Here is a 13,460-nt window from a genome sequence, read left to right as displayed (position 1 = left end):
GTCTTTGTTATACACCAATTTCGTGTAATTATCTGACCGGGAAAAGCTTTTATCTATATGATTTCTATTTTTGTTCATAAATCATAAATCAGGTTTTGTTTGCCCCCCCCCCCCCCTGCACGCCCACACACAGCACCCAATTCCAAAATAAACTTCAGATTCGTAATCAGCGTGTCGCGAACTACCAGAAAAGATACACATTTATCGCCTTTGCGACAAAAAGTTTTTTCACCTTTAAAAACCGTAAGCAGTTTTTTCCAAAATTTATGCCAAAATTTGACCCATTTATTCATAAATGTCAAGATAAAACTCAAGATGACAAACAAAGGTTTGATTTGACTGCTTTGAAATCACGTATCACTGGCAAGATGCGTCGAACGCCCTTTTATTTCACTCAGTTTGCAACTTTTCAGAGGAACAATAGAAAACGGAAAAACTTTTAGGGGCAACAAAAGATTTTAATCCTTTGTTCGTCGTAAAAGTTTTTCGGTCTTACTTTTTCGAGTTTGAGGTGCAAAAATTTGTTGTCGCAAAATCGATAAATGTGTATCTTTTCTGGTAGTTCGCGACACGCTGATTACGAATCTGAAGTTTATTTTGGAATTGGGTACCAAAAAGAAGTACTTTTTTAACTTTTCAGACAAAAAACCTATTTTTGGCGCAAATAAAAATTGCCAAAAATTGACCCCAAATCGATTTAGCCCAAAAGACGTAATAGGGAGTAATCGATGCTCAGGAGCCCAAATCTGCAACTCCCAGGTCCATATCTGCTTCCGTTCGGGAGATACGTGGTCCCAAAGTACAAGATAGAAATATGTGTTCCCTATAAGTGTACAAATTGGAAAACCCCCTCTTTTCAGCCTCCTCTCTTGTCCTCTCTGAAACACCCATCGACATTAAAATTAGACGTGGAGTAGAAGACACCCTTGTCTTTGTTATACACCAATTTCGTGTAATTATCTGACCGGGAAAGGCTTTTATCTATATGATTTCTATTTTTGTTCATAAATCATAAATCAGGTTTTTTTGGCCCCCCTGCACGCCCACACACAGCACCCAATTCCAAAATATTTCTTTTATACGTGATTTGACTGCTTTGAAATCACGTATCACTGGCAAAATGCGTCGAGCGCCCTCTTGCGGCCTCGTTTTTGGTCAGTTTTTAACTTCAGAGGAACAATAGGAGAGCGAAAAACTTTTAGGGGGAACAAAAGATTTGAAAACCTTTGTTCATCCTAAAAGTTTTTCGCTTTCCTATTGTTCCTCTGAAGTTGAAAACTGACCAAAAACGAGGCCGCAAGAGGGCGCTCGACGCATTTTGATCTTTTTCTTCTCCTTTGTGAAGTAGAAATATTAGAAACGAGCAAAATATCTCAACAGTCGCTGTGGCGCAGTGGTTAGTGTTCTGGACTAACAAATACTCTATCATGAGTTCAAATCCCAGTGAAGGCAGTTTTCCTTTTACTATTCTTATATCGCTTTCCTTCTATTATGAACCTCAAATATTAGAAACGAGCACTATTTTTCATCAGTTACAATGGCGCAGTTGGTAGTGCCTGTACCTGGAGAGCAAGACAATCTCAATGTCTAGGGTTCAAACCCCACTAAAGGTAGGTCTTCTTTTACTATTCTTATACCTCTTTCCTTCCATTATGAACCTTAAATATTAGAAACGAGCAATAATTCTCAACAGTTGCTGTGGCACAGTGGTTAGTGCTCTGGACTAAGAGAGACAGACAACACACTGTCATGGGTTCAAGCCCCGGGTGGGCCGGTGAATTCTGTAAAAGGAGCTCGCCGGCACCCCCACCCCTGACAAGGTTCCCAAGTGGCACCCGAGTTGGCCGCCAAGGCCTCCAAGCGGGTGAGGCTAGTTGGCCACCACCCCCCTGACAAGGTTCAGTGGAGGTGTATGTATTTTATTGGAAATGCATCCTATGGTAGCATCTCACCTTATTTATAGTCTAGTGGTAGACAAAAAAAAGTAGGCATCACAAGGTCCCTGGTTCAATTGCAACTCATTTTTTTCTTTTTTATTCTTCCAGTGAAAGCACAAGTAAAAAAAACTCACCGCACACATTTCACATTTTCTCACTTTGCAGCTTACAAGTAAAAAAAAAATAACCAAAACTTGCAAATAAACAAACTATGTCCACTAACTAAGTGACAACAAAATATTGCATCTATATCAAACCCCCCAAAGAGAGGAGATTAAGCATTCTCTAGACAGGAGGCAAAGAATTGTGATTTTCTTGCCATATAATTTGCACAAAATCCCACTTGACTATCTGACTGATGTAGAGTCAAGTGAGTTATCATTTGTTCAAGAATTAAGTGAGAACCAGAAATGATCAAACAATTCAAACTCCCTAGACCACAAAACATGTACTAACTCACTCTTTGGACATCAACCTATTCAGTCAATGATAACGTTTTTACAGTACATAAGTTTTATGGCCAAAAATGAACAGTCTTCCATTTATGTGAAATATACTACACATAGATGTTGAATATGTATCAGCAAATGGACATAACCTTTTTTTGAGTTAGCAAATCAGCTCTGCCACCAATCTACCCCTTCAATACACTGAAATATTTTCAAAACCAAAGCCATCTAGTATATATATATAGACTACACAAAAGAAGGCAACTTTTCAGACAGCCTGTTTACCCCCTTAGGACTCAACTAGTGACAACTGCCGGGGATCACTTGAGGTGTGTTTTGAGATCATCCAACACATGATTATCACTTCTGAAGCAGATATCATTTACCTGATTGACTGTTTTATGCATTGTTCAAGGTTACCTTAGACCTATCTGTAATTTGGGCCACTTCAAAAACTAAAACTGAAGTTGACCAAATTATGTTCATCAAAAGGAAATGATTGCAATGTCAGTGGGGGCACCATGATACCAGGTGTGCGATTCATCCGACCTTAACTTTTGGAGTTATCAAGGTGGTCAGAATTTGACCCTAAGTGACTTTTGACCTCTTCATAGAACATTCAGTTCTTGTACATTTCTGAGCATGAGGATAATCGCAGCTTTGATTTTCAAGGATTTCAGGCTTTTGGCAGCTGATGACTCCAATTTACATTTGACGTCTTAACAGAACTGCTCAAAGTGTAATGCTCAGTAAGGGGGACCTACCACCTAACTATGACATTTTACCGATGCTACAGATGTTCACTAAACTCGACTAGGAGGTTTTGTATTTTGGCTGCTGATGACCGCAATTGACCTTTGACTCCGCTCAATAACTGGAGCAGCTAAAGAATTCAATGCTGTAAATTTACATCCTAATTTTCATGAAATTCATGCATGAAATGCTTGCATCATCACATGACCATCCTTAACGAAAAACCTTTCATTATTTCCATCTGTAAATCTTAGAAAATTTTCAACACAATACCCGTGAGAAGAGCACTTTTGAAAACATGCAAGAGAGAAAAAACACCAGTATTTTTAGGTGCAGGGCAGAGATGGTCTTATGGTATTGCAGAAGTATTCAAGACTATGCATGAAATATAAATAGATTTCTCAAGAAAAAATTCTGCCAAAATGTTCCTGAAAATTTAGGAAAGCAGTTTTTTAAGTGTTTTAAGTACAGCTTTCATAACAGTATTCTACATTTTATCTCTTGCTATTTAAGGAAAAAAAGAAATGCATATCCTTAGTGCTTCAATATTTACACACATGGTCATACAACAAAAAGTAGGAAAGCTTACATATATACATATATATATATATATATATCTAAAATACATATATCTTTTAAGAAGCTGCAACATCGGTGGCTCAAAAAGTTTGTGATCCTGAAAGTATCTGGTAGCTGGAACGAATCACTTTCCGATTCTTCTTCAACTTTAATCCTATTTCTAATCCCTCTGAAGGAAACTTCCATCAGCTTGTCTCTTTGGATTGATGAAGCGTTCGGCACGTCGCTACCAGAATTGGAACAAACTTTTCTGTCTTCTTCTGCCTTCAGGAGGTTATCGTCTGGTAAGCCTTTCCTGATCTGGTCCTAGTTAGACCCTACTTTACTCGGAGATGAGATGGAGGCTTTCATGTCCATAATGAGACTAGAGAAGGGATCTGAATCGCCTACAGGGGCTTGGGATTCCAATTTATTGTCTCTGTCTGATGTTTCGTCATCCTCCCAAGTCTCTTCCAAATTTAAGTCTTCTGGAAGTCTCTCGGGGAGCTTTTCCATGGTGGACACCATAGGTGGTTCTGCCAAAAAAAGAGAGTATGAAAGAAAATTACTAGATAGGAATACACAAGCCATGTAGACGAAAGTATTCTGCATAAAGTGTAGATCATGCATGTAACATTTGAAGACTCAAATGAGTTGATAGCCAATAATTTTAAGGACAAACACGGATTGCTTTGGGTGATGGTAGGGGGTGGGGGAGTAACACTTTTTTGGTGGGAACGGGTCAGAGCCACAGACAGAGATGTAAGAACATTTAATGATTTCCCTAACTTATGTAATGTCAGAAATGTCAACAACAAAAAAAATCATTTATAACCCATTTACTAGTAAAATGTCTAGTATTGTTGTATCAGCTACAGAATTACAGAATATTATTATAAAATGTAAAAAAAAAATGTAAAAAAAAAGGAATATATTACAACATGAAGGCCAAAAGTATTTGAGTTGCAATAGATTTACAAGCTATATTACAATGGAAAGACATGAAGGAAAGCTTCAAAAAAGAAAACAATAGAAACAAACCTCAGTTAGTTTGTTGTGAACAGTTAAAAAGCAGTGCTATCAGGCCAGGCTCGATTTTTTATGCCACTTTTTAATTTTTGAGGGAACGACTCTTTAATAAATTACAGGTCTTTAATTGTCATGGAGAACAACACACAATAACTGCAATGTCCCTAAATATTCCACCAAGACCCCCCCCCCCCCCCGACCAATTCTCTCCTAGTCTCTTTACGTGTAGGTTTGTCCAGAAAGATCTGACCTGACCCGACGTTAATATTGTTACACCCTTTTCAAGATTTTCCTCTAATATATTTATATTTTCATCTCAGGGATAATAGGAAAAAATTATCACTGCACAGAACAAAACCTCATTTGTCAAAACAAACGTGACACAATGCACATACAATTTAAGGGAAACCCCCCCCCAATAAAAACAAAATAATGCACAGTTGCATATGGCAAAACTAACGGCAGGCATAATATTGTTTCCAATACACTAGTAAGACTAAATATTACTAACTGATATTTCATCATGGTTAGGGATACTTCTTCCGGGGGTGGGGTGGGGTTGGCGGGGACATAAAATATAACAACTGCACTCATTCAATACAAAAACTTGGTATCAATTCCATATAAGTTAGGTAACATCTTCGCTTGCTAACTACCATAAATAGAACATTTTAACCAAATTTAAACGTCCCTGATTTATGCTTGACACTCCTGCTACACGCGCTCGGGTTTATTTGGCAGCGAAGTAAATCTTTGTACGCAAGACAGACTCATTGGTTAGTTTTGAAATTAATTCCAACTTTCTTCGCACATGACCATATCTGTGACCCGCTTACAAACAATAGTCCTACAACCCATTGTCTTCAGCATACTGCTACCAATAATTTTATACAATGCGAGCACCATATCCATCTTGTACTCTCAACGTACCAAACCCAAATGGAAGAAACTTGAAAATGTACCTGGCTCTTCCTCCTTCTGTACGGCTTTATGAGATTGAACGACCCTTTGAGCTAGCATCTTGATCTCTGCTACCAGTCTCTTCATGGAATCCTCTGATTTTACTAAGCTGTCCGTCAACGTCTAAGCAGAAAGATGGATTAATAATCAATCACGCAAAGATGGATTAGTAATCAATCACGCAAAGATGGATTAGTAATCAATCACGCAAACATGCATTAATAATCATCATTGCTTACAGATTTCTCTTTTGTTATACAACCCACAGGGGAATTGAATTCCACCCAACCAAGATGGGGAATATTTTCACTTCATTAAATGACTTGTTAACTTTTTGCCCATTAGGTCTGTTCATACCACCGTCTCTTATGCTATTGTCGCGTTGCGTTACAGGAGCAGACGTCACTTACTCTCTTCGTTGGGATCTGGGTAGTAGTTGAAATTGAATGAACTGGAGCTTGCGGATTAAACACCAAATGTTTCATCTCCACAGCAGTGGGTAGTTTCACTCAGCATTCTATTAAACACGAATGTAGTGTAAGCAATGAAACTTTGAAATTTTCAACAGGTTACATGATGTTGCATGTTTAGTCGCAATGTAACCTTGCATCTAATGGTACTAAACACCAACAATGTTAGGACAGCCCTTGAACAAAGCAATTAAACTTACATTAAACTAATGAAACTATACTCAAATTGACAGTTGAATGATCCATTAAATAATAGTTTTGTCATCTCACCTTCATTCTGTCATGGATTGCTTCATTAGTCATCTTAATTCCTTATATACCTTGAAAGTAGCCATCTTTATCAATCATATCTTTCCTGTCGAGAAAGAGAGAAACGAATGAAACTTGCCTAATAAACTCCCTTGTTATGGGATCTTAGCATCTATTACGATTAAAACAATAAGACAAGATGGCAATCCATGGCATCTATGATGGAATGGATCTACAATGAACTTAGACCTTGACCTTTAACAACTGCATAAGTTCTAATTTAAAATTTGTCCCAGTATAGTCTACATATTTTGCGGTTTAATGACTTTTTCCAACATACTGACAACAGAAAATGGCTACAGTTTCTGGGTATTTGACCTTTCACCTATGACATTTATGCAATCACCCAAGATCAAGTTTACAGTATATGGTCAGGCAGCTACCCACCAAGTTTGACCCTGATCGGACTTACAGTCTAGGAAAACGACACACTCTTTTGCACAATTTAGATCAATTTTAACTTTAACTCAATTGACCCGTTAACTACAAGCCTAAACAGCTAAATCTGTCTTGTTTTAAACTTTGTCTCTTCATTCTCTACATATGTGGTTTAATTCATTTGTCCAACAAGTTGGAATGCAGAAAATAGCTAAAACCAATTTTAAGATTTCTTGACCTTCGACCTCTTTGTCATCATCAATCACGCAGGCATGAGTTAACATGGTCAGGCACCCACCCACCAAGCTTGAACTTGACAGGACTTCGGGTCTAGGAGGAGTTTGCGACATACTTAATTTTGCTCACTCACTCACAAACACACCCACCCATCCACCCACCCTACCAACGCACACTCACTCACATTTCTGATGTGGGGTGAAGTACAATATCTCATCTCCCTATACATTACATGAAGGGAGATGAGATCAAAACAAACTCAACACAAAGTCACAAACAGTTCTGCTTTACAGCAAGAAATAGATAGTGGCTTACTTTAAATGCACTGTGCTGTTTAGAGTGTTAATTTAAAAATCATATCTATACAAGCAACTTATTTTAGCCGCCCACCCCTCCTCCACTCACCCCCTCCCCAAATCGACTTCTATTTACCTTCCCAATCCTTTACAACTTGAGATAGTTTAAAATGTTGTTAAAATGACACATCCTTACCTTTCAGCCAGTTAAATTTATGGTAAGTAAACATTCAGTTTGGGATTATCCAATAACTTGTCTCAATAAAGTACATTGCATTTACTTTTCCCAGTCAGTTTCTTATATTTGAATTGTTTTACAAAAGTATAAAACATAGATAATATGTTGCCAGCATACAAATTCTTGGTTCAAATAAAACATGTTTAGAGAGTGAAACTTACTTATGACTGGTTAAAATGTCCCTGTAACTATCGCTACCACTGGACTCCGTGTTCAGAGATGAGCCATGCTTGTACTCCGACTGAGCCGTATCTTCTAAATTTTCTATAGCGACGTTTTGTGGGGAGAATAAACTGCAGCGGAAGATGAAAGAAAAGAGAACCAACAATGTAGAGAGACAGAGGGTGAAAGAAGAACAAACAAAACGCACTCAATGGACGTAAGAATATGTACGTCAGGAAGCAGGTTGATGGCAAAATACCTCTTGCGGTAATGAGCTTAAAAATCATCCATCACTGATAGCAACAACTGCGGTATGCCCTTTAACCCTTTCAATGCCTTAGGTGCCCTCTTGATCATCCTACAACTTTATCATCTAAGTCAGGGCTCTAAGACTGTCCAAAACTCCAGCAAAATTTGCACCAAGAGCCATTTAATATTGAGCAGCTGCAGCAAATGTTAAGGTTTTTATGTACAGTTTTAAAAACAACACTGAAAGAAAAGTTGCTCTTAAAATTCTGTCAGTTCTACATGTTTATTCTCACTCTGGAAACCATGCCCCTTGGTGCCTTTTCACAAGTGTATGTAAATAGCCTTGTTTTCATACTAAACTACAAAGTTGCCATAGTGCCCCTGCCATCTCAATGAAAATCAAAGACAATTTCTAATTCTCTCCCTCAAATAGTGGCCGTGCCCCTCGGATTCCTAATTTGAGTACATAAATAAACTGGGTACTTAGGTAAAAATTGTAATTGCTGATTTAAGGCGCCAAACTGCATTATATAATTGCTATCAATATATAAATATTTCTAAATCCTACCCTGTTGGTTTCTGTTACAGCTTATTGTTGCTCCATTTACTGATACTGTTAATATAGTAAACTACTTATTATTGACTTTTGTTTTCCAAAATATTCTATTTTGATTATTCTCGTGTGCAATTACTCCACCGTAATGTTCAACTACGGTAGCAGTGTGGTCTAACAAGTAGCAGTGTGGTCTAACAGTTGAATGTTAAATGGATTCCAGAGGGGTGAGAAGGTAGGGATTTGGGACAGGTACAGTGACAGGACTCACAGGAGTAAGGATTGGGGAGTACAACAAATACAGCCCATCATATACGGAGGTACTACGCCTACCTGCAGAAAGAAATATGATGTTTGTCCAGACGAAGGACAGATTTATCCTCTAAACTTGACAACTTAGGGAAAGGGCAGTAGAACATTTGAAAGAGCTATTTGCATTAGAAAAATAAAGGAATGTCTATGAAAACCTCCAAAATTCTGGAAGGATACAAAAGCTCCTGAAACCCTACTTCTCTTGTACCTTGCATCATTGACCCTGCACCCCCCCCCCCCCTTCGTCCTATCACTGCAAATCGCATGGACGCATGCAATAAAATGCTGCTAAGTCATTTCATCAGCATGGCTGGCATCTACTGCATGTCTAAATCTAAATTGTTCTTGGGTCCACACAATGTGTTTTAAGCACAGTCCCTAAGTTTGGTGCTACTTACCCCCTCTGTTGGAAACTTGATGCAAGTTGGCCACCTTCCCTCTGAAACTTTCATCACTCCCAGCATCCAGTAAGCATGAGCACTTAGCTGTGGCCTAAAAATGAAAGATAAAAAGTTACTTGTTACTTTGGCACTGCAGGCATTTTGTCAGATTTTGTTGCAAAAAGTACTCAGGAGAGCTTTGTACTAGCTTTGACCAGATCTATAATGAGGGCGCTGTTCAAACAACGTTCCAAAATCGTTGTAGTCAATCATATTGACTAGTTTCACAGTGTAATCATATTGACTAGTTTCATATTGACTAGTCATATCATATTGACTAGTCAATCATATTGACTAGTCAATCATATTGACTAGTTTCACAGTGTAAGTCTTGTCTTGTATCATTCTATGTGCAGCTATTCAACTGCTTAGACTTCCAATAAATGCTTACAAACAAAACAAGTGAATAGGTCAATGGAAAATTATTATAATTTAAGGATAAAAACTGATTATATAAAGCTGCAAATTTTAAATTAGAATGGGTTAAAGGAGAGGCATGTTTGGTAGGCTTGCAACAACCTTGAAGCCAGGTAACATGTTTGGTTTTACAGCTCGTACAGCTGATTCCAACCACACTGTTGATATGCCTAGCCCTTCATGAGATGTGGCAATTATTTCCTCTTGGTAACCTGCTTAAAAATGCTCAGCAAGGAAGAGTATGAGAGAGTAGTTAACTCTCCTGTCAAAGGACATGAGATATTTTCAACTTAGTCACAACAAACCATGTTCTCAGGCCTAATAAGCACCATGCTGGCAAGCTTGGTCAAATGGCTCATAATTGCATTGTTAGTGTTGCAGAATCTACAGGAAACAGGTTAGTAAATTTGCAAGTCTTAATAAGAGCCTGTCACAGCGCTATGATGGCTCACAGAGACACAAGCAATGGATGTGGGGGCCTCCCTATATCTCTTTCTGGATGAATTTGTGGGACTTGATACAAAGGTTGTGTTTGGATGCACTTTATGTAGCTACCAAAGTGAGCTCTTGCCCATCGACAAAGTTTTAAACTCAAGAAGCAAACCTGGCAAGAATTCTTCAGAACTAAACATTGAATTGCAGTCAGGCTTGTATCAGATGTTGATCAGTTCAAGTGCAGCTCGTAGATTGCTCAGCAGCATCTCTCTTCCCAGTCCTGCTGTCAGTACAATACAAAAGTTAGCCAACCAATTTGGACCTGTCATGAAAGAAATGAATGAAAATGATATGGTAGAAAAGGGGTGTATCAAGTAGACACTGCAACTGCATGGCCTCTCAATAGACTCTAATTTTTGCAGAATATGATCGTCAATATAATAACCCTCTGCATGATGCAAAAAGGTATGACTCCATTTGTTCCTGCAAGCCAATGCAGAGATGTAATTGTTGAGAATGTCACCAAGGATAAATTTGTTATTGGTTACCATCACATTAACAAGTTGTACTTAATTGATGAAATGCATAGAAGAAGGGGTCAAAAGGTACAATGTCCAGGCCATGAGAGCTGTTCAGTAAAGATGCCAAAATCAGAGATGAACAGAATAGTGGAAAGATTTGTGCATCCAAATTACTTACAGGTAAGAACCCACTTAAGGTAGCATATGCCGATTAGAAAGCCCCATTGACTTACACACTAAATCACAAAAGTAATGTGGTCTCTTAGTCTAGAAAGAAGTTTTCACTAGCTAAACGCTACCCATCACCGGATAGCTGACAAGTTGGCCTTTCATGGCACCATCAATTTTCCGTACCATGACCATGTAGATTTTTTGCTATCCGAGCCGGGAGTTTTCGTCACTTGTAAACAAACCTCTTCACTCAGTGGTAAACAAATTTCCTACGCTGCTCCTGGGAGGCCTAAAGGGGTCTAAAATTGCCTCATTTGACCCAATTTTCTCACCACATGTACTTCCATTCATGCTCTTCAACATGCAAGCCACAAAAACCTAGATTATGATTGATAACAGGTCACAAAAGATGTTCTCCCGCTGCTTTTTGGCACTTTTCCTGAAGGAGAACAATCGAGCGGATTGATATAGACTCTAATAGGAGTATGCCACCTTAAGTGAGAGATGAATTTTTTTTATTACCAAAATGATACTTTTCATAGTTGTCACAATATAAACCACAACAGACTTCTATGCAATTATCATTTTAGGTCCATAAAGATGTATTTTCAGAGATTTCAGTATGCACGGTGCAGTGTGTAAATACACATATGAGCAATACTGTGTAAGAAGTAACCAGGTTTACGTCTGCAACAACATTTCCAGTCACCAATTTTGATAAGCTTGACCAATTTGGGTGCATCTATGATTCTTGCAGGTTTTATTGGTATCCCTGATCACAGTCCACTTGGTCTGGCTTGCCCTACCTGCAGAAAAATTATCCAGAGAAGGGTCAGCGGGGAGGGCTTTTTCGTCTCTGGCTCTGAAAAGTGATGAAAACTACTTTTGTTTATCTCAGCAGATTCCTCCCAAACTGACCCACAGGCCATACCCCAATGTATTCCTGAACTGTTTGGAACATGTTAAACTGATATTGCATGTCACTCCAGTGCAACAGTTAAGTTACTAAGAATAAGAGAAGAGAATTGAAGTTGTTCTTTACCAAAACTGGATCATCAGGATTTGTAAACAACAGCCTCACTGTAACAGTATGTACAGTAGTCAAAAGAAAAGCTTACTGGAATGCTATCTAGATACACTGTTCACCTCAATAGCACACCCAGTCCATTTAAAGGTTTGTGCATAGGTTGTAGCAATGTATTAAAGACAGTTATAAGAGAAGAGAGGTGGATAGGGGGGCATATTTCATGATAAAACATTCAAATTTGTTGCTCGGCAAAGAACAACAACGTCAAATTACCGTATTCTCCATTGGTGGCAAGCACTGGTTCCTATAGTTACTACAGTAGATCTCCCATGGAAGCATCAGGATATCTCTTTCTGCTGTCAGAGTTGTTTGGGATTTGTTGTTACCTCATCTAACCAGTTGAGCCCATTGATACCGCACCCATTCAAAGTATATAGCTGCGCATGCTGAGGACTTAGCACATCAACTTTCTCTGAAAATTGACAAAACAACAGAAAGTCCATAGCCAGGAAGATGGAAGCTGCAGGATTAAAGGTGAGCTCAAATAGTCCATGTATTCAGACTCTGAAACAGATGCAAAGAAAACAACAATATGATAAATTATGTAAGAGAGGCATAGCATACAGAAGGAGGAGAGCACAACTCAGAGAGAGAAAGTACAAGTTTCTTGGTAGAACTAAAAAAAAAAAACCCAGTGCCATCAAACTTGCAAGACCTGCTGTTGGTACACTGCAAGATTCTGCTGAGAGATGTGACACCTCCACACAAAAGCTTTTGTGGCATATGTGGGAGATGTAAAATGTTTGGTACTTCAAATTTGTTTTCTTTGCACAATACTTTTGAAGAGCATATGCTCAAATGTTGACCCTGGTGGCTCTTCTCTTAGCTGCCAGGGGTAGCTTTGTATACAATCACTGTTTTGTTTGACTCTCCCTGACAATCCCTATCAAAACAATCAGTGTCCATTTCTTGCATGATAAAGTAGCACTTGGACAAATGAAAAAAAAATACAACTGAATACCCAACTATAAATGTAATGCTTTACATTAGATTCATGGTTGGCTCCATCACAATGGTTCATCATAATATCTGCATTCCTAGACATAGGTCTATGTCCATTAACCACATGAGTTAAATTATCATCATTTAGCAACAAAGACTGCAAGGGCCCTAGAATATTCAAATGTTTCTTTTTCCCACAAGATTAAGTCCAAGACAAATTTGCAGTGGTGCCAACATATTCAACTATTGTCTGCAAAACTGAAGTTTCATGGTTGCTCTCACATGCCATATGAGCAAAATGTTTGATGTTTCTTTCATAACTTTGTGAATATTTGAATAATCTTCAGACCAACCCAATTCAACTAAATCACTTTAAATGAAGAATATTTGAGGCAAAAAGTGTCTTCAATTTATTAGAAACTTCATGAAAATTTATTCTGGGTAATTGTGAACCTCCCCAATCTCATTATATGTATTGCATATGGATATAGATGTTGATTTGACAAGTGGAAATTGGGAAATGAATCACTTATGTCAGCTCTATTTTTTGGAATATC

At 38.3% G+C, this 13,460-nt stretch overlaps 1 protein-coding gene across 20 annotated transcripts in view; it reads right to left on the bottom strand.

Annotated features, from left to right (window-relative positions):
* Positions 1-13,460, bottom strand: part of LOC139960866 (uncharacterized) — an 82,220-nt gene that overhangs the window by 67,310 nt on the left and 1,450 nt on the right. For 19 of the 20 annotated variants that reach the window (XR_011790641.1, XR_011790642.1, XM_071959530.1 and 16 more), the window contains exons 1-3: positions 10,352-10,504; positions 9,289-9,382; positions 7,776-7,907 (exon numbers count right to left, since the gene is read on the bottom strand). The gene's annotated coding sequence lies outside the window, so the exon portion shown is untranslated. Of the gene's footprint in view, positions 1-7,775; positions 7,908-9,288; positions 9,383-10,351; positions 10,505-12,174; positions 12,466-13,460 lie in introns of those variants that run through there. The other variant, XM_071959514.1, reaches the window with a different exon arrangement.

This window comes from Apostichopus japonicus, chromosome 20, assembly GCF_037975245.1.
Source record: "Apostichopus japonicus isolate 1M-3 chromosome 20, ASM3797524v1, whole genome shotgun sequence".
Lineage (NCBI taxonomy): Eukaryota > Metazoa > Echinodermata > Holothuroidea > Aspidochirotida > Stichopodidae > Apostichopus > Apostichopus japonicus.
The sequence above is the reverse complement of the archived record's forward strand: the minus strand, read 5'-3'. Positions and strand labels throughout refer to the sequence as shown.